Here is a 27,294-nt window from a genome sequence, read left to right on the forward strand (position 1 = left end):
GTACCCATGCTTGTAATTCTTGCTTAAAATTCAGTTGTCATACTGTTTGAAGGATCTTGTTTCATGAAGAAAAGCAGAAAAAGAATGAACTACAAAGAGAAGCCACTAAACATTACCAAAGGAAGCAAAAATAAGATAACTCAATGTTTAAAATGCATACATGCTTCTACTCATATTGTAGACTTTTCAACAAAATTATTTAGCTGTACAAGAGAGGTCTGAGATTAATTACAGACTGAATATGTATCACAAATATCTCCAAAGCTATTTTGTAATCCACCTTGTATTGCAAGGAGATTTTATTATTTAATTTCCCTGATTATTTCCTTGCATTTATATACAAATGCATGTTTCCTATATGTAGGCTCCTCAGAGAGGCTAGTTGGCAGACATGACAGCCAAGACTAATCACTGAAAAAACAATGAAAAGAATATTATCTGAATGGGATACTTCTATAAAGTGTGCTCAGAAGTAGCATTCTCAATCACCGTATGAAGGTAGATAAAAGCTGGAAATTATTATTTGTTTGTCCTTCAGTGTGTACCTGCCTTATTTCTAAAACCAGACAAAAACAAACAAAAAAAAACAAAACAAAAGTTTGCAGGAATAATTTCAAGCATGCTACACATATAATATGAAGATGCTAATTTGGATTGTACAATAAAACGTCAACAGAACTATCTTTGTTTGTTTACACTTCCTTGCATCTTTCAGTTAAAAGGTTTTAGTTTAATCCTTGCAAAAATATATGCTACACCTCTGTTAGGCCTTCATTCTATTTTTCTTAATTAATTACCAATTCCAGTTATTTACCAAAAATTAACTTACCTTATGCATATTTAACAACTTTACACGTGTTTATAAATACAGTGCTTGAAAGCACAATTTTCTGGTGGTCACTTGTGAGGAGGGGTGGTGGCATGTGGGAGCTGCGGTTGCCTGGCTGCTGAGGGAGATGCTGGGTAGGAAGGCACTTGTGATGGATGGCTTTTAGGGCATCAGCATCTGAGGGTGACAGGGCATGTAACACCACCCGGCAGCACACCTTGGTTAACACCTGAGGTCAGCACTGCACCAGGAGCAGATCTCTACAGCAAACCAGAATATCCCCAGCAGGGAAAGAACACACCTGCAGGCTGAACATCTCAGCCACGTGTCTCAAAGCTGCCAGGTGCAGTCCTGTCCTAAGCAGCGCAAAGCTCTTGGCAGCTCTGGTTGTTTGCCAAGCTCTTCATCTCTTTCAAACTTCCTTGTACAGACAGGATGAAAATTTGTGCCAAAGTGCCCGACATGACACCTCCCTTTTAATGGCTAAACATCTATCCATCTGTAAAGGGAGGTTAAATAGTTGAGAGCTACTGAGGGAGATAATGGTGCAATATTTCAGCAAGCAAATCTAGTCCCAAATCCCATTCTGAGCATTTGCACGGGTTACCAGTACATACAGCAAGCAAACTTTCAGGACTCAGCACTCCTCTAGAATCTGGAATTAGTGCTTGGCCTTGCAAATTCCAACAGAAACTATATAAAAGCAGGAACAGAGTAACTAAGAAATCACATCAAACTACAGCATTTGAGCACTTTTAATTACCAAAAAGATACCTTTACCACTCCCAGTTACCTTCGGAATACAAACATGAGTTGTTTCACGAACAAGAAGTATTATCAAAGCAGCATTTCCATGGAGTTTCCACGAGTCAGGAGGATACATACCACAACGGAGTATATAAGAAGTTCCCTTTACTCTCTGACATAAAGTAAACATATCTAAATTGTTAAATCAATTATTACATCTCACACACCAAATTAGCTCGAGGTGTTAAAATGAATAGTTCAAAACAGCAGAAGAAACCCAAGTGGTCAATATATGCCTGATCACTTGGGGCCCACATCCTTTTACTCTATTCAACAAAAGCACAGAAATCAACAGAAATTATTATTCTTGAATTCTAAAGTTCTGTTTCACCTCCTATCACAGACATTTTAAAGTTATCACAATCTGTCCATTGACATTATATCTTTTACTTTTCATGATTAAATATTCTTTCAACTGCTCCAGTCCTGTATTTTGAACTTTATTGACAATATATTTTCCACAAAATTGCAAAGGATGCAGATGCTTCAATACTTCAATATTATTATAAAGAAGAAAAAATTCCTTTCCTTGTTTCAAGACTAACCAGGAAGGCCATTGTAAGACTTTCCTCCACGCATTTTAACACATTCTTTTAAATTTTAAATGTGTTGACTAAAAACTTTAGGTGATATAGAAGCCTGATTGACAGCTGATGCAAAAACACAGTGCTCCAGCACCCCATTGCTTATTTTCACTAAGTCTCCAAAGCTCTATTATTTTAATACATTGCATATTCATGGTATTAACACTTCAACTCGCACAAAAGACCTCAATATTCTGATTAAAAAGTATAAACTCATTAAATTTCAATACCCAAGTTATATTAAAAGTGAAAAACAACAAAATCCTTTTAGAAGCAACTATTTAATCAACTTTAACAAAGGTGAAAAAATTATGTCTAGTTTAATCTGGGTATGCTGGCAGGCACTTAAAAATACTTGTACTTCCTGTAAAATTCTTTCTTTGAAGTATATAAATAAGCTTCAACATCTGTGCAGAAAAGTACATAAACAAATACAAAAAAGAAGCTTAGGCAAAATACTTCTGAAGGGGACAAAGTTGAGGAAGACAGGTCAGAACCACTCACCAGAACTTATCTCCCCTCCCTCCAAAACACCAGTTAAAAGCTTAGTGCAACTTACTGGGACTGGGGCTGCTTCTCAAGTCTACATTAATGGTATCCAGGATAGACAATGGCTAAAGAAATCTGCTCAGCTTTTGTTTGAAAGAACTCTTTCTTTACATATCTGTCCAATCACAACTGTACAGCATGTCCTGAAACAAAAGTTACACAATCCAGTCTGACCTGCAATCTGAGAGTTCAAAGATAAAGAGCATTTTTCAGCATAAATCAGTCAACCATACAATGCATTTGATTTCTTTTTCTCTATTCATCAAGTGCATGAACTTTCATACTGCTATGCTGGGAAGAATGGGTGTAATTTTCTCACAACTATTTCAGAAGTACATGCATTTTTGATGGAAATGTGCAATAATGCACTGCCTGTGGTGTTCTGAATACATATCTTGAATGGGATTCATCAGTGTCCATTGTTGTTATCTACATTTTAGCTATATTTCATTACAGTCAATAAAGACCTAGTCAATAAGATACAATTTATCTTCCTGGAAGTCTATTTCTAAAACCAGTCAGTAGAATCTTACGTTAAAATATCAAAATACACTTTGAATATAGAAGTGCCATGCAACAAAAGCAGCTACAGACACATAAATTAGATTAGGCCCATGTTATCTGGCTTCCAGATTTGGAGTATGTTCCTTTCTTCAGTAACAATAAAAAAATCCTATTTATATGGTAATACAGTTCTTCAGCACTTCCATTCATAAAGAACTCTATTCCCTGTTCTCGTGGTTTTCATAAGCTTCCCTTCCAGTCAATCACTGTTTTGCACTGAGAAACATTTACAAAACTTGGACCATAAACATGCCATGGTTTCCAGGTCATCTTGAACGTTTCTTATGCTTCCAGTATGACACACAACTGTACAGAACTGTCCAGGCAGAGAAGACAACAGCCTCTGCAACCTGCCAGCAATAATCAAACAGAGAAAAACACGGCTGCCACAGCCAAGCAAAAATGTTCCAAAGCCAGGCTGGAATGTAGGTTTGAGAGCTTAAGGGTGGGTTCTATGGGATAATATGTGTACATTGTCACCCAGTAAGGCAATGATGATTATTATTATATTACAGTAATTTCACGATTATAAGCTGCACAATTTTGACTAAAATTTTGGTCCAAACTCAAAGTGCGGCTTATAATCAGGTGCAGTTTATATATGGACAAAGAACAAAAAGCTGCTGTTTTAGTTTGGAGGACAGGTGTCTGCTAAGAAAGGCAGGAACTTCTCTTTGAAATGGAGAATGTAAACCCCCTCCCTCCAAATTATTATAATTTTGAAATCAAGGGGCTTTCAGGTAAAGATATGGGAATTAGGAATAACAGTTCTTTTCTAGGGAAACTCAAATAGAAATACAGTACTACAAAGAAACAAACTCCAAACCCTGACAAAGTCAGAGTACAACCTGACACCCTGTCAGGCAGGGTGTTGGTAGCAGTTCGATTAAATGGTGGCTGCATCCTCCTGCAGTGACAGATGTGATTCAGTTGGAGCAGTGCTCCTGTAGAAGGTACAGTTTCCCTCCGGAGGTCCAGTGGTGATGTGGAGAAATCTGATGTGGAGAAATCCGGTTTTCCTCTGGAGTCCAGTGGAGAAAGGTCTCCCTTAGTGTCCCAAAACCTCTGGTTTTATCTTGGTAAGAAATGTTGGGCTCTTCCCCCTGGCTGGAGCAACTTCCAATGGGATGCAGTAATTTTATCAGTCACACAGTGGCACTCAATGGGCCATTAGCAGAAATTGACTCACTGGAGGAAGGATGGGTTGTGAAAAGATAAAGAACAATGCCCCGCCTGGTTTCAATGGATGGTCCATTAGCAGCATATCTCCCATGGAAATAAGGATCACTGCCCCCACCCTCAACAGATGGTGATAGAATAGATACCTTTTATCACACTCTGTATTGTAATAATCAGGTGCGGCTTATAATCAGGTGCGGCTTATATATGGACAAAGAATGAAAAGCTGCTGACACCCGGAAGTGCGGCTTATACTCGGTGTGGCTTAATCGTGAAATTACTGTAATTGAAGTAATTATCATCATACCTAAAGTACCCCTCTTTGATCACAACCAAAGTGCAAGATATTTGTCAGTGATGGACCTTTCCTTACCACCAAAAACTGGTCTATAACTTTAAATAACACTCCCCTCCCAAAACAAACCCCATCAGCTACTTAAAAAGGAAACAAATTGCAATAATTATTATTTAAATAATTTTTGAAAATCAAACTCTTCATCAAAAGACAAGATTTATGAAATTAAAATTATGGAGTAACAGAATCTCAACTCAGCCTTGGAATTATGTTGCCCTAGAGTTTCACATGTTCTTAGGATTTGATGGATCAGGTTTTGCTTGGTTGTTACTGAACTTTAAACTCCCCCAGATATTTCTATATCACTACATGTGATCCATTCTGGTTTTCAAAAACACATTTGTTTTAACAGAATATTTCTAGCTCCCAAAATTTATTCCCTGTCTATAGGAATTTATGCGTCTTATACCAAGTAATACTTAAGATTGCTATCAATGAAATAAACAGGGTTTTTTGCAGTTTCCTCAAGCAATATTTATGTGATATTTTCTACATCTTCTGCTGCTTTTCTGCACGCTTTTAAACTATCAACAGCAATCACTGAGAAAACTTCCAGTATTGATTTCACAGATTAAAACAAGTCTTTTAGTCTTTCTACTAAATGCTGACTTTTAGTCTTTCCTGCACAATTTCACAGCCAGAGACTGAACTAACATTTGTCAAACTGGTTGCTCTTGAGGAGTTACTTTTTCTTCTCTGACTCCCTAAGCCCTCTCTAGTCGCTGCAGGTGGGTGAGGGCAACCCTAATACCAACACAGGCTGGGAGATGAGCAGGTTGAGAGCAGCCCTGCCCAGAAGGACTTGGGGGCAGAGAGAGAGGCTGGACATGACCCAGCAATGTGCACCTGCAGCCCAGAAAGCCAAATGTGTCCTGGCTGCATCCAAAGCAGGGTGAGGGAGGGGATTCTGCCCCTCTGCTCTGCTCAGACCCCACCTGCAGTGCCGCATCAGCTCTGGGGTCCCAGCACAGGAAGGACAGGGACCTGTTGGAGTCCAGAGGAGGCCACCAAGATGATTAAAGGGCTGGAGCACCTCTCCTATGAGAAAAGACCAAGAGAATTGGGATTGTTGAACCTGGGAAGGACAAAGCTGTGGGATGATCTAATTTCAGACTTCCAGTACCTGAAGAGAGCCTACAGGGAAGTGGGAGAGAGACTATTTGAGTAAACTATATAGTCTCTCTATCTGAGAGTCTATGTGAGTAAAATGTGACAGGACAAAGGTGAATTGTTTCAAACTGAGAGTAGGTTTAGATTAGATATTAGGAAAAAAAATCTTTACTCTTAGAGTGGTAAGATACTGGAACAGATTGCCCAGAGAAGTTGTGGACACCCACCTTTGGGAGTGTTCAAGGCCAGATTGGATGGGGTTCTGAGTATCTTAGTCTAGCAGAAGGTGTCCTTGCCCATGGCAGGGGGCTGGAATTAGAGGATCTTTTAGGTCCTGTCCTGGTTTGGGACGCCCTTACAATCCGAACCATTCTATGATTCCATGAAAATACAGAATTAAAGACAAGGTAATAAAAGGAAGTGTCAGTCAATATATTTCAAGGGAAAAATATGTCCCATCAAGTACTTTTTAAAAATTATTATTCTCATTACAAGCATCCAACTCTTACTCTATACAACTTGTGGCTCTTGTGTTCAGCTGAGATGGTGAGGAAACACATTAAAAACATTGGAGATATTTCACCTCTGGGGAGGGAGGGTGGGGAAAGGCACCATACTCTGAGTTAATGTGAAGGTTGATAGAGTTGAAATTGTTAGCAGTCAACCCTTTGGAGAAGTGTGCAGATTTCAGAGATGAAGCACAAACACAAAAAGAATTTTAAAACATCAAACCCTCAATATGGTAGACTCAAACTGGCAATAATATTGCGTAATTTTTTGCCCAGTAGGACTCATAAGGGTCTTAGGAAAAGTGCTAAGAGTCCCCAGAGTTCAATACACAGCGGTGGCAACAACAGCACCCAGAGACCACAGGGGAACCCTGTCCCTTGCTGCAGCCAGGGAAAACTGTCAGCTCCAGGTACACAGTAACCCCACCTCCACACAGCCACAGAGGAACTCAGCACTGTAAAGGTCTAAAGGTAAAAAATTTAAAATAAAAAAAGACAAGGAAAAGAAATTCCAGTGTGGGAACATTTCAACTGCAACACCTCACACTATGCATGATGAAAAATGGTCATAATTAAATACACATTAAATATCTATACATTAAACAAAAGTATCTCTACCCATCAGATTTTTGGCATTCATGTAACATCACATAACTTTAATACAATCAAGGTGTGACATAATTTTAAGAGCGTCCAGCTGAAATAATACCAGACAAGGTGTATATGCAGTCCATCACTGTGGATTAAAGACAGCACACTTGTCTTTGGGGATCACTACTGTTAGACTTTTATCTAACAGATTCTAAAAGCCTCTAAAGACTGTAGCTTGCAATCTTACAGGAGATGAGATTTTAGGCTTCAGAAATAATATTTTTATAACAGATTTTCAAAACAGCTTTATTTCAATTCTAGCAGAAACCTTCAGCCAAACTCCAGAAGAGAAATGCTGAAAAAAATAAGCAAACAAGCAAACCTAGCAAAATTATCAAGTGGAAATAGTGAACCACAGTTTTTAATACCAATGTAACATCTTAACTAGTAACTCCATTGGAATGGAGGAATCAAATCAATAAATAAGCTTAGGAAAGAAGGAAATACAGTAAATTCACGAATACAAGCCGCACTGAGTATAAGCCGCATCTCTGGGTGTTGGCAAATATTTCGGTTTTTGTCCATAAATAAGCCGCACCCGAATATAAGCCGCTCTGTTGTTCGCAGCGAGGACCCACGTGCAATTAGTAACAGAACCGCGGGAGGGCGGGGTTTACTGGCTGAGTTAAGGCTGTGCAGGCTCGGCCCGCTAGGGGCTGCTGATGGGGCCAGGTGGCCCAGCCTGGTGCTGCCGCTCGGGGCCGGCCGCCGCTGCCACCGGGCTCAGTCACCCCGGGTCAGCGCTGCCCCGCGGTGGCAGGCAGGGACGGAGCTTCCCCTGCTCCTACGGCAGCGGCGGCGGGCGGGGACGGAGCTTTCCCGCGCCCGTGGCGCCGGGGGCGGGCGCGGACAAAGCACCCCGCCTCCTCCCCGGGCCGCAGCAATGGCTGCGCGGGGCTCCCGTCGGCTCCCGGAGCCGCGGCAATGGCGGCGCCCCCACTCCCCTCCTCCCCTGGGCTGTGGCAGAGGAGAGAAGAAGAGAGCTCTCCCGCCTCTCTCCCCGCCCCCCCGTGCTCCCTGCAGGGAGCCAGGGCAACACAGTAACAATCGCGGAATGCTGGCTTTTACTGGCAGGTGCTTGGCTCGGCACCCTGGCTGGCACGTCTGGGGTTGTAAATGTCAGAAAATTATTCACAGATTAGCCGCCCCCGACCATTAGCCGCACTTCCGAGTTTCCACCAAAATTTTTGTCAAATTGCTGCGGCTTGTATTCGTGAAATTACTGTACTTCCAAAATGAAAAATCTGCAGAAAGACACTTTTTTAAAAAAATGAAACAAAGATTTACCTTACATTAAATTTCCCATGATAAGTGAGAAAAGTACATGAAACAGAAGAGTGAGAAATGCATCAGCGCTAAAATCTACCAACTGATTGCATCCTCCCACCAACCACATCCTTCTAAGAGAACGGGAATACCATAATCTTGTTTTTCCTAGAGTAACAAAATAAAATTATTAGAAAGTTCATAAAAATAATATTATGCCTTTTGGAATGTTTCTGTAATGAATGCAACAAGCTTTGCAGTTAAAATGCTATCCTTAAATATAGAATTAATGAGAGTAATTACTGTGCTTGATATTAACAATGTCTATTGAAAAACTATTATTTTAGCTGATTATTAATAATTTAATCTAGCTATTGTGCAACCAAACATATTCCTTAGGGTAATTCTTGTGGTCATGATTTTGAGTTTGTTTTCCCTGGGTTCTATTTAGGGAGTGGGGAATAAGAAGTTAGTTCAAACAAATAAAAAACTAGAACACCCATAACTTAACACAAACATCTGGCAATTAATTCCCTAAAAAGTACTATTGTAATACTTTTTCAAGATAGAAGAGTTTGAAGTTTAGCAAGCAGAGGATGTCTGGCACCAGAGATACACCTCTTGATCTACTTAAAACATGAAAGGAACTCTTAGAATTCTAATAAAACTTTAAGAATCGCAAGTCATGGAGTTCCTAGCAGAGGCAAAATGCAGAACAGTAATCAAAGATTTCATTGCACCAACTGCACTCCACATTCTGTATGAGACTCATTACACAGGTCAATCCTGCCAGCAAGAGAAGCATTGCTGCAGTAGCCAAGCATGGACCCTTCTGGTACTTTCTTCTGTCAGTGCGAGGCAGACCTGGAGCAGATTCCCTTTGTTCCCACACTGTCTCCAAAACCACACATGGTGGTAGTTAGTAGAAATAAATTTTCAGACTAGAATATTAGGTAAGGAATTAGAAAAGATTAACTTGGACAGGAGAGTGGTTTGAGGACAGGAAGGAGGCGAAAATCTGTGGGTGATACTGATATTGTTTGTTCAGAACTGAAACATTTCAAACTGGATCCTACCTAAAGCAAAAAGACCAAGTTCCATATGCCATGGGAGTACCCATTCCAAGGCTTCCAGTACCATCATCTAATACTTCATAAGGGAAACAGGGAAATTCTTTAAGCTGAAGAAATCTTTATGACCATGGAATCCAATTGTTAACATGGCACTGCCAAGTCCACGACTAAGCCACGTCCCTAAATGCCACAACTGCACATCTCTTGAACACCTTCAGGGATGGTAACCCATCCACTTCCCTAGTCAGCCTGTTCCAATGCTTGACAACCCATTCCATGAAAAATGTTTTTCCTAATATCCAGTGTAAACCTCCCTTGGCTCAATTTGAGGTCATACTATATAATTTGTCCAAACTTTTATTCAATTAATTTGAAATATGTTGTAGTTCCACGTGCATCCATTTTAATAGCAGAGTAATTTATGCTTTGTTCTGTAAATGTAGAAAATCTCCTTTCAAATGTACACTGAATTCTATATATTTATAACCTTATCACTATGATTGCACTGTGAATTACACTTGACTTTCACACTTCACTACTAAAGGAAACAATTCTGGTGAGTAAGCCAAATACTGTGTCTTTGGAAAGATTTGTGAAGTCCAGTGTACTGGAAACTGTCCCAAAATATTGCACAGTAGTTTTAAAAACACAAAGTCCAATTTCAAAACCTGCTAGTTTTGAAAACAAAAGTCTTCAATTATCTAATCACAGATTTCCAAACATATTAAACAGCTTTTATTTCCCCTGCTAAACTACACAATGCTCTGTGTCCTTGGAATCTGTCCTCAGTTGCATTCAGTTACACAAAGATGTGCAGAACAATGATGAACATAATCTGAAGACAAAGCATTTTTCCTGAAAACTGTTTTTTCCACAATGGTCTTCCTAATAATGCAGCTGCTAGCCAGGATTTCAATACACTGTTTTTAAACTTTATTTGGAAGCTGGGTTAATAATGGGAAAAAATGTCAAATTACTCTACTCCAGTAAAATGAAAAAATAATTTAGTTCTGCTGAATTAAGGAAGAGTCTTTTACTTTTTTTACATCCAGTTTCAGAAAAAAAGAACTATTTCACAAGCAATATGCAATGCTTTTCCAATCTCAGGAGACAATTCCACTGTTTAAAATATCATATGGTATGGCTTGAATATATTTTACACTTAGTGAATATCCATTACATAACTTTCCTCCACTGCCTTTAATTACCCCATTAAGCAAGTTGGTATTTGCATTTGCACTTACAGCAGCTGCACTAGAGCTGCAGGGCACAAGAATATAAAACTGAGAAGAAAAATTAATAAAACATTATCTTTTCCATTTAGCAAGTTCACTTTCTTTTTAAATGGAAACATTTGTATTAGTAGACTACTTCAGCACTGTAAGATAATAAATCACATAAACCTTGTATTATTCAAGCCAACTGAACTGCCAGATAGAAGTATCATCACTCACTAACAGCACAACTTGCCCTTAAGCTTTTCTCATTTTATGGTATTTCTGAGGAGTCACTTTGAATCTGAAATTGTTATTCAAAACATAAAAAGTGGTCCAAATGTAAAGCAAGAGAAATCCTTCTTGTTCTAAACCTTTTACACAGAAAATAATCTAAAAGTTTAGAAATTTATTTTAACGTGCTGCATATCCTTACTAATCCAGATACATTTCTACTCTGGACATAGTAAACAACAACAAAGGTTTCAATTAATTAATTAAAAAATCTGCAAGTCATCACACATTCTTAGAAACAGCTTCCAAGTTTCAAGATCATTTATTTTTTAGCTAATCTATGTAGTTTACAACTCATGTATTAAATATTGCAGTAGTAATTATTCCATAATATTGCAATAATCAATATGCAACTATTAATACCTATGTTACTTATTACACCCACATATTCTCTAAATATTATTAATATAATAAATAGTAAGAAACAGAGCAATGAGAAGTACCAATTTATTCATTAAGAGCCATTGCTCCTGAAAAGCCAGTTCCAGAGTGCTGGCTGCTACTTTACTAATTCCAGGTTCATGGAAGCCCTTTTCCTCAGAAAATAGGGAATTATGCTTCTACCATGCATTAGAATACTGACAACCTGTGCATAAAGATGAAGGAAACAAAGCAGCAGTTTTATTTTGCCCATGTCCTTTATTTTGAATTCTTAATTTCGTACCTGCTATAAAATATCCTATTTCTATAAAAGTATTATCCATGACAATCTCACTATAATACTTTCTTGTATCTGGCAAGAATTACTCTATATCAGGCTTTCTGCTGTACCCAGACTTTTATTCTTAGTGAAAATTACTCCACCTGAGACCTTTTCCAACCATCTCTATTTTTCATTTTAGAGCAAAGCTAAAGCACTTATTATTAACAGGCAGAAAAAACACCATTTTAGAAGCATGAGAAGCATGTTGCAGCACGGACTGTCAATACCAGTTCTGGTGCCAAAATTCAAATATTAACTCAATTTGAGCATGCTTAAAATCCTACAGGTTTCCCTCTTACACAAAACAGGTGTGTATATATAGAGGAAAAGCTCTTAAGGGGTATAAGAGTAGCATGTGATTACCCACATTACAGCAGCTGCATACTTTTAATAATGTAGTTTTTGCTTTGAACTTTTTATGTTAACACAAGATAGGCCTATGATATACTGGTTTAAGTGCTATAAACACTGTCCTAAATCAAATTCTACTATATAGCATTTTTCATGGGCTGTTTAATTGCATTGCTCATGGAGAACCGTAAGGGCAAAGGAAATGTGATTCAGCTCATGCAGCATGTTTATGCAAATCCACATAAAAGTACAGAGTAAAGAATCAGCAGAGCTGCATATCAGACACATCACACCAACAAGAAAGAAACTAAATTATCATGCAACTTTTACAAGCCTTAATCTGACTCTCCACTTCAGTTAAATAACTGATTTGGCAGTATCAAGACTTTGGGCACAGCTGTCAGTTACTCCCAGTTGTGTGAGAAACATTTCTTCCTTTCTTTCTGAAAAATTAGACATCTAATTCCCATGAAGCATCTCATGCCAGTGCTTAATTAGGGAACATTTTACAAGAAGAACTAAAAATTGTCAGCAACACAGCAGGCAAATATTGACATTTTTTACAAGAACAGCCATTCCACAGTTTAATTTCTCTTTCCAGAGCTCTTGCAGGCAGGGAGCTGCTGGCCAGACAAGCTGAGAACCTGTACACTTACTGCAAATCCCAAATTTCAGATACTTATTCAAAGTGCCATGAAACATTCCTCCTACATCACTTTCAAACATTTGACAGCCTGGCCATTCATTAAATGCATCTTTTAGCGATGTCCATGGATAACTATATAATTCTTCCTGCCAGCTACTGAAAAGTAATGTGATTCATAGGAAGCTGGGAGGACTCCTAGGTCTCAGAGTACCTGATAGGCAGGGGGAAAGCAGGAATAAAAGCAGGGAGAAGATGGTGAAGGCCTGGGACTGACTTGAGAAGGCCAGTAACAGATTACAGTGATTAATGGGTGGATAGGAGATACCCTTCTTCACTGAGCAGCTGGAGAGCAGGGCTAGCTGCTGGTCAGGAGGTAATCAGATATTTGCAGTAAGACTTGATGCAGCCTATGGCCAAAAAGTCATGTCAGTCAGATCTGTGCAAATGCAACACCAGCTGCCACAGGCTCCTAGAGAATAAATAAGGGAAACTGGGAAAAATACAAAAATAAATAAAAACTAAAAAAAAAACTAAAAAAAAATACCACAAAACAGCAAAACCAAAATAAATTAATAGAGCAATAAAACTCCTAGATGTCCTTTCCTCTTCTTTTCATACATCCTACTAAGTTTAAGTAAAATTCCACTTTCACTCTAAGCTTGGGATACTTGTGCCAGATGTGGCAGATGTGATTCAGAAATGCCATCTTCCTGAGATGGGGCCACAACCATTGCAGCGGGTATAGACAAACACATCCAATTATAGGACCAATTAGAGAGGATAAAAGACAGATTAAGTCCTCCCTCCAGAATACAAAACCTGCCAGAGGAGCTGAGGCCAGGAAAAAGGTGGTAGGGGTTAATTACCAGCTGGAACCCAAACACTTTCTTTTTGATGGTTCAAAATGTAAATCTGTTTAAGTGCCATAATTTTAGCCAAGCACTGACCCACACACACTTTAACAGAAACATCCAGCTATTTCAGTTATTTTCCCACTTTTCTTGGGTGGTCTGAAAAAAAACATTTATTTTCCTTTCATTTACACATCACCCACAAGATTAAAACAAATTTTTTAAAACTTCACTATCAAAGACCAAATATTTAGCATAGTCATGCAGTTTCATAAATCTGCCACTGATCATACTCTGTTGAAGACATTGTATTCTGTTGCACAAAGAAATATGTGATATTTCCATAACATAGGGAAACCATATGTTTTACTATCACTGTAACACGTGCAATTCATTCTCAGACAAAAGCTCACCTTCAGCAAACACTGCTTCATCTTTTAAGGGCTAAGACTAGAGCATTTAGTCACATTGCTATGGCCCTAGCTCCAGCAGACCAAAATCCCAGTGCCCACCCCTACCTGGCTGCTGGGGGCTGTGCAGGTAACTGGGTGCCCCCTGGACCTCTCTCGTGGTGCTCCCTTTGTTGAGAGAGAGCAGCTGAGGTCAGATGTATGAAGGAATGAGCCAGAACTTTATCTCATTAAGCAAAAGCTGTTCCCATTCTGAGATTTTTTTAAACACATATGTACATTTGACAAATTATCAGATGATGTTTCTCAGTTCCATATGTCTATCAAGATGACATTTTTGCAAAGTTTTAGCTAAATCAAATCAGCCAGTTGGACTCAGGAAACAATCATTACTTTTGTAATTTAAGACACACATACTGTTTGATTTTCTAACTTTACTGTCAATTCAAATTTACATCCAAGAATGTTTACTTAACATGTAGAAATTTTAATTAAAACAAAATGAGATACTGGAGAACTTAAGAAGCAGTATCTTCTAACTATCACAACAGTTTTACATAAAACCCAAACAAAACATTCTTGAGTTGATTCAGCTGGTAAAGTATTGACTTCATTTGCTGTTACATTGCCAGGGACCGTGTAAAAGAGCAACACTGCATAATCAACTTATTTTTTTTAACACATTTGTCACCATGCCTTCTCTATTAGGAAGTTGAGCTGGTCGCATGAACTAATCAAAATGCCTTTGAACATCCATTAATACTGCTCAGTTAAATATCAGATGGGTTTAGAACCAATGTGAAGCTCATTTAATACTCTCCATGTTCTACTGGCATGAATCATTTAAGCTTTTTTTTTTTTCCACTAAAAGGGCAAAGTAAATGGTTCCTCTTATTATAAAATATTTCAGAGACAAGAGAGAGAAACAGCCAACACTCATTGCTGAAACTATTAATGATTTTAATGACCAAGGAAATTCTATTTGAACTGGAATAAATAATGAAGAGTTCAGTGCTTCAAAATATAAACATATAACAGAAAACATGTTTTTCTGTTATAAAAATCCAAACTTTTAAATTCACATTAAAAATATACACATTCCATCATAATATTACTTTGAAAATAGCATTTTTAAAGAAGTGAAATGGAAAACAAGGAGATGTACCTTTTCATCCTTTCCCAGTACATGGCTGAGTATGGAATTCCCAAAACAGATGGTAAAGAATATGCAATAGACTGAAGGTCCTCTGGGTTTGATATTCACCTGTGTCTTTTCAGCATCACCAAATTCTTATAACCTCAATTAATATCTGCCAGAATCAGTAAAATGGCATCTCTCTACTGTTACTATTATTTTGTTTGACCTTGATATCATGAACACGAATGCAATTATGATAATGAGCCAATTATTTTCTACAATATAGAAATCAAGAAAATGAGTACTCCCTCCCTTCCTCATGATAATATCTGAACATTCTGGCTTTATTTCATCTTCAATTGCTAACATGCAATCACCAACATTTTGTTTATTTCTTATTTCTACAAAAAAAAAAGCCCAAAACAAAACAAAACCAACCAGTGAAGTTTTATCATATTCATAACAGCATGTTAGATGTATGATTTATGTAGGATAATAAACAAATATTTTAATGTTTGCAGTATTTTACAGGTTTTACTGGCATAAATTTTGAATGACAGCACATCTGTCTGTTAGGACAACTAACTGTCAATAATTCAATAATGCATCAGCTACACCATACGCTCTGCATATTTTATATAGTTAATATAAAAAGATTGACAATTATGTTTGAGAGGGTTTAAGTTTTTTTAGTACTTTTAGACAATCCAGCCATATCTGCCTACCAGAGGATTTTTTGCCCCATAATTTCCCCATGTTTCATAGAATTATGTTCAAAATTTGGTGAACAAAACCAAATAATTTGGAAAAAATACAGTGGTTTGCAGATTATGAAAATAATGTGTACACTTTATTGAGAGGTCAGATCTGTCACAGTGGAAAAGCAAATAAATTAGAAGCCACTATGTAAAAGTGACTTAAATAGGTTTGGACAGACTGAAATATAATTAACACAAAACTGTTATCCTAGTCAGCCTATTGACTGTTAAAATAGTGACTCCACAAAAAACTCCTGGCTTTGTTCCTAAAGACATGAATTGACTAAAAATCAGGCTATTTCAGAGGATTCTTTCATATCCCGGTCAGAAATGAATCTGTGCAACTTTGATCATTTGTGGGATTTACAGTCAAACTACACGGACAAGTTGCAGAAGAAAAGAACGACATTATTTTGTTACCTACAATTATGTTTTAAGTCAAAGATACGTTACATAAAGATAGGTTCACCTATGACGAATTGTACAATTTCAAAATCAATTTTTGACTTGTGAGACAAGCTAAGCGCACAATAGCAAGTTAGCTATTATTTCCTAGGGACATCCCTAGCTTTCATTACTCAGATATTTTTAAAACAGGAAAAGAAATGCAAACCTTAAACTCTCTGCATTTCATTTAGATAAACTGCAGCTCTCTGTAATCCACATAAGAATCATGTCCGGTTTAGCAGTGTATTTGTAGAACTGCTTCATGCAGATTGCAGCTCTATTGGTAAATTACGTCTCAGTTAGGCAAAGATAATTGCTATTGATTCAAAAGATATTTCAAATTTTCTGTAGGAAGAATCAAGGGGGTTTTAGGAAAGAAACAAGCTAATACTCCACATGGGAAGTAGTGAGTAGCACAAATTAAACGCACCTTTCTGTCACACCAAACATTAATTCTCCACTGCCAGCCAGGGACTTCACAACCATGATGATTCCAGAGCATGTTAAATCAATACCATAAGGATAGGAAACGTCCATGTAATGAATTCAGAAGCAACCTATAAACAAGCAGATAAAAGAAGGCAAAAATTGAACAAATTACCCATATAAATTCCCCTAAGGATTCACTAAAGGAGAGGTAGTGATGATCTGAACCATGTAAAAGTAACAGCTAATTCAGCATCAATACTTCCGCATAGCCAAGAACATTTGAAGCTATTTTAATAGCTCTCTACATTTCAAAGTTTACTCTGTCCCATGTGCCCCTGGATACTTTCAAATTTCTCTAAGTAGTGCAATGTTTAACTCTCAGTTGCATGATCATGTCTAGGTCATTCCACACATTTTTGGTTTCTGTGAAAAACTGCTGCCAGGCATCTGTTTGGGACCTTTTCTATTCCCATTTTTTTTTCTATTTATGCCATCTGAGCACATTACTTACATCCATCTCAAAGTTCTAATTTAAAACGACATTCCTCTGAATCATGGCTTACTCTTGCCCATTCCTTTCCAAGTATATTGAAAGACATTTTTTTTCAGTCTGAATCTATTTTTAAAAAATATACACCATATTTTTTCTGTCAGGCTTTACAGCCCCAAACAACATAGATTAAATTTTTGCAGAGGCTTACTAAAATCAAAAAAAAGGTCCAGTTTTCTGACAAATTAATTGGCCCAGCAACCAAGCAATACAAATGTAATCCAGTAAACTAAGCATAGAACATTGGTACTAACAGGCAGAATGATTCTGCATTTATACACTTATACCTCCAGATTTCTTTAACTATGAGAAATATGCCAGCTAAACAGAAAAAATAGCAACCGTTAGCCATTCTTTTCAGCTCCATTTGCTCTATGTCCCAATTTCCTTTTTTTGGAGTTCAGTGAAATCCTCAACCTTACTTCTTATGTAACCTCTCTATTCTATCTTAAGGATATAAAAGAGCTGAGCAAGTTGAATATAAGAAGATGGACCACAATAAGGACTTTTTCCCTAGCTGCATATATTTGCCTACATTGAGAAAATTCTGTGATTATACCTAATCTCATTCAAGAGCTTCCAACTCTATTTTAGCACGTCCTGTTAAAAATTAATAAAGATATGTCAGGCTCAGGAAATGTATATGTAGTCAAAACTTGAGGCAAAGAAGTGTTACCATAAGGTAGATCTTATGGTACAAAGTTTTTCTCTTCACATTTAAAGTGTACAATTATGGTTCTACATTGATTACTGAAAAAGAGCAGCAGCAAAGGGAGACAACTGTGTCCTTTGCACATTCCAAAAACTGTTTTCCTTTTTCCTCATGAGGAAATTTTAAAATAAAGATTATCCAAAAGTAGTGCTGGTCTGTATATCAGTGTGCCACCTCCTAGCTGAGGATTTGTAGCAAGAAGACCATTGGAAAAAAATAATGAAATATGTGGTTTATTTTACATCATTTGCATTATGAGTTAGATGCCTTCATTCAGCAGCAAATCTCTCTAATCAAAGGGAAAATTTATCTTACTGGGCTTCTTTGAATTAACACAAAGTACTGGTTTGGGCTGGGATAGAGCTAATTTTCTCCACAGTAGTTCATATGGGGCTGTGTTTTGGATTTCTGCTGAAAACAGAGTTGATAACATATGATGGTTTCAGTTATTGCTGAGCAGTGCTTAGACAGAGTCAAGGCCTTTTCCCCTGCTCATACAGCAGGAAGAAGCACAAGAAATTGGGAGGGGACAGATGGGGAGAGATGACCCCAGCTGAACGAAAGAATATTTCATAACACATGGCATCAGGTTCCGCATATATACACATAACTGGGATGAAGGGACTTTTGGAGTGATGGCATTTTTCTTCCAAAGGAATGGTTAAACATGAGCCCTGCTCTCTTGGAGATGGCTGAACACCTGCCTGCCCAGGGGAGGGGTCAATCCATTCCTTTTTTTGCTTTGCTTCTGCACGAGGCTTTTGCTTTACCTATTGAACTGCCTTTTTCAATCCAGGAGTTCTCATTTTTACCCTTCTGATTTCTCTCTCATCCCATTGCAGAAGGAGGGAGTGAGTGGCCAACTGGGGCAGCCCACCAGGTTTAAATCATAACACACATTTATTCTAATTCAGGGAATTTTAGACTAAGCTCAATTGGAACATTAGGAAGTCCAACTCATCTGAGTTAGTTTGGGAGATATTTCATCAAATGTTAGTGTTTATTTTTCATCCATAAAAATGGCAGCCATATAAAGTACACACCCCAAGAGCTTCACATAAGCAGCACAAAACAGCCAGTTACACACAGGCAATTAATTTGAGTAATGAGCACAGCAGAATGGTCAAAAGAAAAAAAATTCCTTTTGGTTAAAGCTCTGAACTATTCAAAATGAAGCCAAATTCAGCCAAATCTGATAAATCAAATTTATGATGAGGTTAATATTTCACATCCAGCCTTTGGCTTAAAGCAAACTTTTATAGCCTGAAGAATGGAATTATAATAAAATGCTGACAAGCCCATACCACACAAAAGAGTTTCTGCTAGGGGGTGGTTTCTCTATTCTTGACATTTTAAAATAAATGTATCTACATTTGAAAAATAAGATACAATTCACATTCAGTAACTATAACTCTTGATGTTTTTGCAATTTGATACATGGGAAATAATTATCAACAAGAGAAAGTTCAGATTCTTTTTCTTTCCTAGGTTCAAAGTTGAAATTCTTCAGAGTTCATCCCTAAGGACAATTAGGTCTATTAAATCTCACATGACAGCAGTATTTAAAAATGAGATATATCATTTGCAAAAGCAGAAGGACACATGTTTCTGTGGCTCAATTCCAACCCTTGTGACTTAAATACAGCTCCAATGATTTAATGCAACAGACAGTTGATGTAGATTTCTCCCTCCTCTTGCCATATAACTTTTAAGTTTTAACTTTTTTAAAAAAAAAAAAACTAGTTCTGAGCCTTCCACTAATAAAGAGTGGTGCCACTAACAGCATTCAGAAGAAATGCATAACCAGTGAAGGGCTGTCATTTATGAAAAGAATCTGCAATAGATTGCACTATAAAACACCATGACACCAATACATCATCCAAAACTCATAAACATGAATATGAATCCTGTTGACTTGCAAACAGACATATGACTGTTAAAATTAGAATGCCAGAATATTCCAGCTTACTATTCTAATAGACTGAAGTTTATCAGTTAATATGATGGTTTTAAGACTTTAAAAAGGACAATTTTCTGATTACTGTGATAGTTGCAATTACTAAAATATATAAATTCAGGAAACAAGGACCTCCCACAAACGTCTTTAAAGTATTGATGTGATGACCTCCTGTTCCCAAGAGGATACATTCCTTTGCAAAAGGTACAGTTTCTCATAAGCAGTAGTTTTGTTTTACTTAGTCTTGCTAACTTTGTGATCAGTTTATGTGAAAATGTAAACTTCAAAATAATTCCTCACACTATTTTGTTGAGAGGTCATGGACTGTGAAACTATTTCATCACTATTTTTACTCATTCTGGTTTGCTTTTTTTTCAATCATCATTTGATAAACCTCATTTTCCACCAGAACATCGTCTTTCAACATTTGTTTGAGTCATACCTGCTGATTTTCAAAATAAGAGGTCACTGCTAGGTAGTTCTTTTCCACATAGTTTGCTTTTTTTTCCCCCACCAATGCAAGCTGCATTTTTTAAAATATTTCTTTTCAAAATACCTTGTTCCATAACAACTCTTATATCAGTAATATTATCAATGGCACACTTGCATTCTGTAACTGTTATGTAGATCCATTAAAGAGTCCTAGATTATATCTAGTGTTTCCACCTTCCATAGAGTTGAACTGTATGAATACATGCAATTCATTTTAAGTAACCCCTCTTGATAGAAATCCCAATTCTCTGAGGTAAAATACATCCAGAGAATGCCCACACACATACACAGAGAACATTTTCAACAGCTCCCTTTCTCCTTTTCCTATTTGGGGTGTAACAGAGTTGGTGATTTTTTTCATTACACTTGGGAATACTCTGTGTGAGAAGCTTCCAAGTCTTTGGGAATTTCATATCTAAGTTACACACAACAGACCCAACCAGTTCATCAGAAGAATCATTGATGTACAGTAATTTCACGATTATAAGCCGCACCATTTTGACTAAAATTTTGGTCCGAACCCAGAAGTGCAGCTTGTAATCTGGAGCGGCCAATATATGAACAATGTTCTGAAAATTGCCAACCCAGAAGTGGAAGCCTGCAGCAGTCCCAAGCCGAGCTGGAGCCTGGCGAGCCCCAGCAGCGGTGGGGCCAGCAGAGGCAGGGAAGCCCGGCAGCGCAGGGCCGGCAGCGCAGGGAAGCCCAGCAGAGCTGGGGCCAGCAGCACCAGACCAGGGCAAGCAAACGCGGCGGTGATGCGGGCGGCGGGCGGGGGCGAGTGAGCCCGGCAGTGGCGACAGCGCCACCCAGTCAGCCCCAAGCGGCCCCGCCGAACGGCAGTGCCAAGCTGGGCCACCCGGCCCTGTTGGCAGCCCCGAGCTGAGCCAGTAAACCCCGCGATCCCACGATTCTGTTACTAATTGGTAACTGTCACAAAGATGCACATGGATCCTCACTGTGAATGAAAGTGTGGCTTATAATCCGGTGCGGCATATATATGGAGGAAGAATGAAACGTTCGCGTCACCCCAGAAGTGCAGCTTATAATCAGTTGCGGCTTGTAATCCTGAAATTACTGTAATTAAACCCAAGCTGAAGTATGACGATAGCTCTTCATCTCTTGTAAGCAGTCCAAATTCACTTTGGTTCTTTTCTCCTCCTTTTGTGTCTTTTCTGACATTTACTATGTGCATATACTATCTTTATCTTATATTCCCATCTGCAAATGTACTTTATAAATAACACACAAACATATATGAGAACAGAATAAAAGTAAGCTCAGAATTAGCAATTTTACAGTGAGACTTACATTAAATAAATAAATTTAAATCACAGAATCCCCACCACAGCTATAAACACTTTGGCACTGGAAGGTTTTTTTTAGATTTATTAACACCATCTGTGACTCCTTAGGTCCAAGCAGGCCTAATAGGGACATTACTGGTTGCCGTACCCAAGCAATTTAAATTACATCAAAATGAAAAATAATACAAATTTTTAAAAATCCATTATAGAATATTCTATTTATTAGAGAGATGAGTTCATCTGAACAGAGAGAGATAATAATAGCATGGCAGATGGATGAAGGTGTTAGGTGAATGAGTAAAAAGGTAATATAAAGTCAAAGATATGTTACAAGTATTTCAATGTCCTGATCCAACTACTGGAAGTAAACTCAAGAGAAGAAATGAAGCTTGATCCATGTTCTGTGTTCTTCATAAGGGGAAGGGATGGGGATATTTATTTCTAGCCTTCATTACTGGTATTGTTTCACTCCTACCGTTCTGCAGAGAATTTAATTTCTATTATTTACAGCATGTTGTGCCCTTTGCCTCATTTAAAGAAAATGAGCAAAATATTTCCCCATATGAAAAGGAGACCTGACATCTTTTTTTTTATTATTGTTATATCATCACCATCCCAGTTACTTTAAGGGTCAACATAAATAAAGGAAAAGGGCAATCATCCAACTCCTGCTTCAGTGTTTACACAGAGCATTTTATTGCAATTCTCCTTTTCCTCTTCCTTTCCTGTACTTAACCAGAATAGTGCTATGAAACACTTTATTCTTGTACCTTTTCATTTCCTCACATCATTACAATTCCAGATCACTATGTCATCTGCTTTGTATCTGTTTTGATACCACTGAATGCCTGGCTTCAGGAAACAGCAAAACAATTCCCATGGGATTTTACCTAATGATTCTTTCACATTGTGCTTCAGGGATTGACACAAACAGAAAAATCTTGGATATTGCCCTCTGAAAAATGCACTCGCAGCAGGGCAATTTGAATGCAATTTGGAATTCACTAAGGACTTGGATCATAATTTATATTTGCCAAATATATGTTAATTAATTCTAATGACATTAAAATAATCTCCCATTTTGGTGCTATCATACTGCAAACAGAAATTACTAAAAGACAATTAATTCTTATTAGATTTTATTTCATAACACTTAAAGACAATCTTACTTGAACAAATTTAATAATACTATTCCATGAAAACACCACAAGAAACTCTTCAATAGACCATGAAAATCAGTCACTTGAACTCATTAAAAATAATAAATTAGTTTTAAAACATAAAAAGTCATGTTCTCAATAATTTCTAAAATAATTAGCTTTAGTATATAGTTAGTAGTAGATGGGGTACCAATATTCAATTTCTATTTGGATTCTATTTCCATCTAGATTCAAGGGATTCAACAGTTCACTAACATTACATGCAGTTACTTTCATGTTACTTGATTTAGCTCAGCAGACAATGAAGGGTTAAATGCTGACATGTGGCTATACTTAGCATTAATTATGCAGGAGTATATATGGGTTAATGAAGCCATAACAGCACTGTTACCAGAAAAAGTGCAATCTCTGTTATTATACAGCCATTGGTAGACTACCGCAAATTTATAAACTCAACGGGTGTTTAAAAGTTAATAACAACACATTACAGTTGTGTCCATGTCATAGAAGGCCCAAACTTTGTTGTTCACAATTTGTAATAGAACTTTAAACACAAAAGTGTCTACAAATCATCTTTAATTGAGCAATAGCCTTACAAATGCTTTCTGTAACAAGCCCTTCATATCATTAGAAAGAAAAATTCACAAAATTTCATTGTCATTTTTCTAAAATTACTTGATTGACATCTCTGTGTAGATGGCTTAATGGTTTACTTGAGTGCTGAACTGAAAGTATAAAACTTATGTAAACCTAGAATACAAATGCTCATCCAGCACCTAAATAAATACTCCCATTCACTCTGTTCTGTAAACTGAGATTAGGCTTTTTATACATGGCACAGAGAGATTTAACTGCAGAATTCATTAAGGTGAGTGGAGGGAAGGAGTACAGCTAAAATTTACTGCCACAGAAAGATTTATCATTAGAATACGTCTAATAAAATTTAAGTATGAGCTGCAGTACCTGAATATTTTAAACAGTTATAGGAGAAAAAAGTGGTTGTGAGGCTGCAACATAAAGCTGAAGGAAAAGGAGTTTTATATTGTCTTGGTCCAGTAATTGTGGTAAAATATTACACACCTCTTGCAAGTATCTAATTACTGATATCCTGACTTATTTCATTTATTCTGACTACCTAAAATGTCTCTAAAGTGCCTATCTGCATTTGCATTTTAATGAATAATAATTGATATTTATTCAGCATATTATATTTGCATCTCAGAGGTTCATTTACAGATTAATATTCTTATTACCTAAAACAAACTATGCATAGATATTCGGATTTGGGAATTACTAGCAAGCAAGACACTGTGGGTAGCATTATAATTTGGTCAAACAAATTGGTTGGCCTCAGCTTTAGCTTTTGCATTGTAGTAGGTGTCAGTGGTGCCTGAAAATGCCTGGACTCTACCAACTTGTACTGCAGTTCCAGGGAGATAAAGAATTATACTTCTCACTGAATTCCCTAAAGGTTTTCAATTTATGCCATTCTTCATAAGGTAAATACTGTAAATCACCCAGAAGAAATGAGTAATACTCACTGCGTTCTACAATCACACTGATAGTAAAGAAAAAATTGGAATATATTGATACATTGTGATCAAAAAGAAAATCAAAATATCCAAAAAACCAGAGATACTCGGGCTTGTAAAAGTTTATGAACCAGACATATATATTTTGCCTTAACCATGCAAATCCAAATAAGAGCAATGAAAAGGTCCAGAATTGATTCCAGAAAGTGCATTCCACCTGCATTAATTTGATTCCTGATTTTGACAGACACAATTCAGCAGTCACTACAACGATTTCCTTACTTTGACACACACAGAAAAAAAAAATCCAAACTATACTACTGTAGTAAATTTGATTACACATTTTACAGCTTTGGATATTCATAACATAAGGAAACAAACCCACATAAGCACAGAAGTGACATTTGGATTTCATATCCATGACTGGTTCTCTGGCAGATCAGGTTTAAATGTCAAGCTTCTGTGAAAAGATTTACCCCCCAGCATTAATCTTTCTTACCCATACATTCTTGTCAGGACATTTATATTCCAGTATCTTAGAAAGCACTTGGTATTCTTTGCTATATATCTCCCTATTTCCTGGGATAATGCTGAACCTAATCTAAACCAAGCACTCATGCAATGGAATGCCCTAAATTTTAAAACTGTCAAGTGAAGGCTGCACTCTCTTAACACTCCTGTCTTCAGTTTAACCTTTTATCATACAAAAAAGAATCTATTTAAAAATAGATATAAGGTAGATATCTGAGACAGTCTCCTAAGCAATGCAGCTCATGAACAAGGTCACCCACCCTGGAAGCAGACATCTAGAATATATGAAAGACACCTTGAAGTGCCTCTTTGTCACATCCAGCTCTAACTGGTACTTATGCTAACCCAGTGATGCACACCAACAGTGCAGGCAACAAAAACAGATCCCTCCTTTTGAAAGATACGAAGACACATTATCAATTCTTAAAGAATTAGCAATATTTACATACAGACTTTGCAAAGGCATTCTGACTTAAGAGGGCTGCAGGCATGGGACTGCACTTTAAACCTAAATCCAAAAACATAATCTAATCAAGAAGGCATTAAAAATATTTTTAAGAAACTTGGAGAAGATGAGGAAGAATATTACCACATGATGTCCAGTAGTATTACTTCTGGAAATAAGATTAATCCAAAAACAAGGCTACAATCAAACCATGCAGTCCTTGGTTAGACAAAATAAAGGTTCCCAAACAGCCTCTTCTAGCTATTTTCTTTAAACATAGGAACAGGGAAAGCATGGTTCAGAAAATTTCAGCTCACACTGACTCAACTCAAAAACTAATATCTACTGCAGCTGATAAGGAGATTAACTACTGTTCAGTTAATGCTAAAAGAACTAGTAGTTCTATTACTTTTATTACACAGCTATTATTATATATACATACATACATACATAGATATATATATATAGGTTTGTAAATAAGCATTCTTGTACCCAAACATCTATTCCATGATGGTCCCCACACATCATTCCATCACACCAAGTAAGAGTCAAGGAAGGACCATTAGTGCTCACCAACAGAGGTGGTTTGGAGGTTCCAAACCTGAAATCCACCCTACTGTAGCAAAGGCAAACGAGGCTTATTGTGCTGGGTCTAACTTGCAAGCCTACAGCATTTTGGCAAGAAACAAAATACAAGGAAGAGAGCCTACATCTTTTCTTTTTTAATGTCTTCAAGCTGATGTGTTTTGCTGGAACCTGAACTGTTACAGTTCTCACTCTTTTCTAAACTACAAAGAGGTTGAAAACTGAAGAATAACAGAATACTTTTTTATGGTGATGTGTAAACATTACTGTCTTAGCAACATGTGGCTTACCTACATCATTTTTTGGTGTAAGAAGCTAAGGGAAAGAACAACTTCCATTCCAGTGCAGCACTGTTTTTAAAATCCCAGGCTATTAACAACTTTAATGTCTTTCCCACCTAATTATTTTTAAATAAGGGAGAAATAAGCAAAGACAGGCCCACCATGTTTCAAGCATTTCAAATCACATGGTTGATAATGAAAGAGAGAGGAAAGAAATAAGATCAGACTACACAGCAGATTCAAAGAAAGCATATAATCATTGCATAGCATGAGATGGCCTCTGGGTTGCAATCAGTCAGGAACCCTCTGTAAAATTATTACAGGGATATAATGGAGTGTTTTTGGTTCAAAAAGTAAGAGTATTAATACTGAGTGAAGTCCTTGCCCCATTTGATCTTAATAAAGGATTAAGGCAGAGAGATACACAGTTCCCTACAGGCAGATCCCTATGGCTTCATACAGTGGTTCAATGTCATTGCTGTTTCAGCATGAGCCTGCAGCAACTTTTTTATATGCTAACTCTGCTAAAATAAGAATGAAAGAACTTACAATAAAGATCATGATGTCTGGAGACTTGAAAACAAATGGGACTTGAGATTAGTAAAGATAAGTCAAATATATCTTTGTAAGCTGACAAAAATTATCTTAAACTATCTAACTAAACTTGATAACTGTGAATACAAATGCATCTGAACATTCAAATACAAAAAAAAATTAAGCCTAAAACCAGTAATGAACAAAAAAGTTTAAATCCCATTTTTAAGCTGTCTGAAGTTACTGACAAAGACTGATCTCAGATATGCAAGACGTGGTTTATACCACAGAAGTTGTACAATATACTCATCTCCAGAGGAAAAATTTTAAAACTTTGAAATAACAAAGAAAATTTGTCAGGAAAGGGAATAACATAAGCTAAATATATATATATATATATATATATATATGTATATATATATATGTGATAGAAGGTATAAATAGACATGAAGATAGGAAAAAAATGGGCAGGGAAAAGACAACATAAATTAAGT

The 27,294-nt window shown here is 37.2% G+C and overlaps 1 protein-coding gene across 4 annotated transcripts in view; it reads right to left on the bottom strand.

Annotated features, from left to right (window-relative positions):
• THSD7A (thrombospondin type 1 domain containing 7A) overlaps positions 1-27,294 on the bottom strand; it is a 286,252-nt gene that overhangs the window by 224,245 nt on the left and 34,713 nt on the right. For all 4 annotated transcript variants that reach the window (XR_004419770.1, XM_033076380.1, XM_033076383.1 and 1 more), the window contains exon 2: positions 16,719-16,845. The gene's annotated coding sequence lies outside the window, so the exon portion shown is untranslated. The remainder of the gene's footprint in view (positions 1-16,718; positions 16,846-27,294) is intronic.

This window comes from Catharus ustulatus, chromosome 1 (assembly GCF_009819885.2).
Source record: "Catharus ustulatus isolate bCatUst1 chromosome 1, bCatUst1.pri.v2, whole genome shotgun sequence".
In the NCBI taxonomy this organism is placed as follows: domain Eukaryota; kingdom Metazoa; phylum Chordata; class Aves; order Passeriformes; family Turdidae; genus Catharus; species Catharus ustulatus.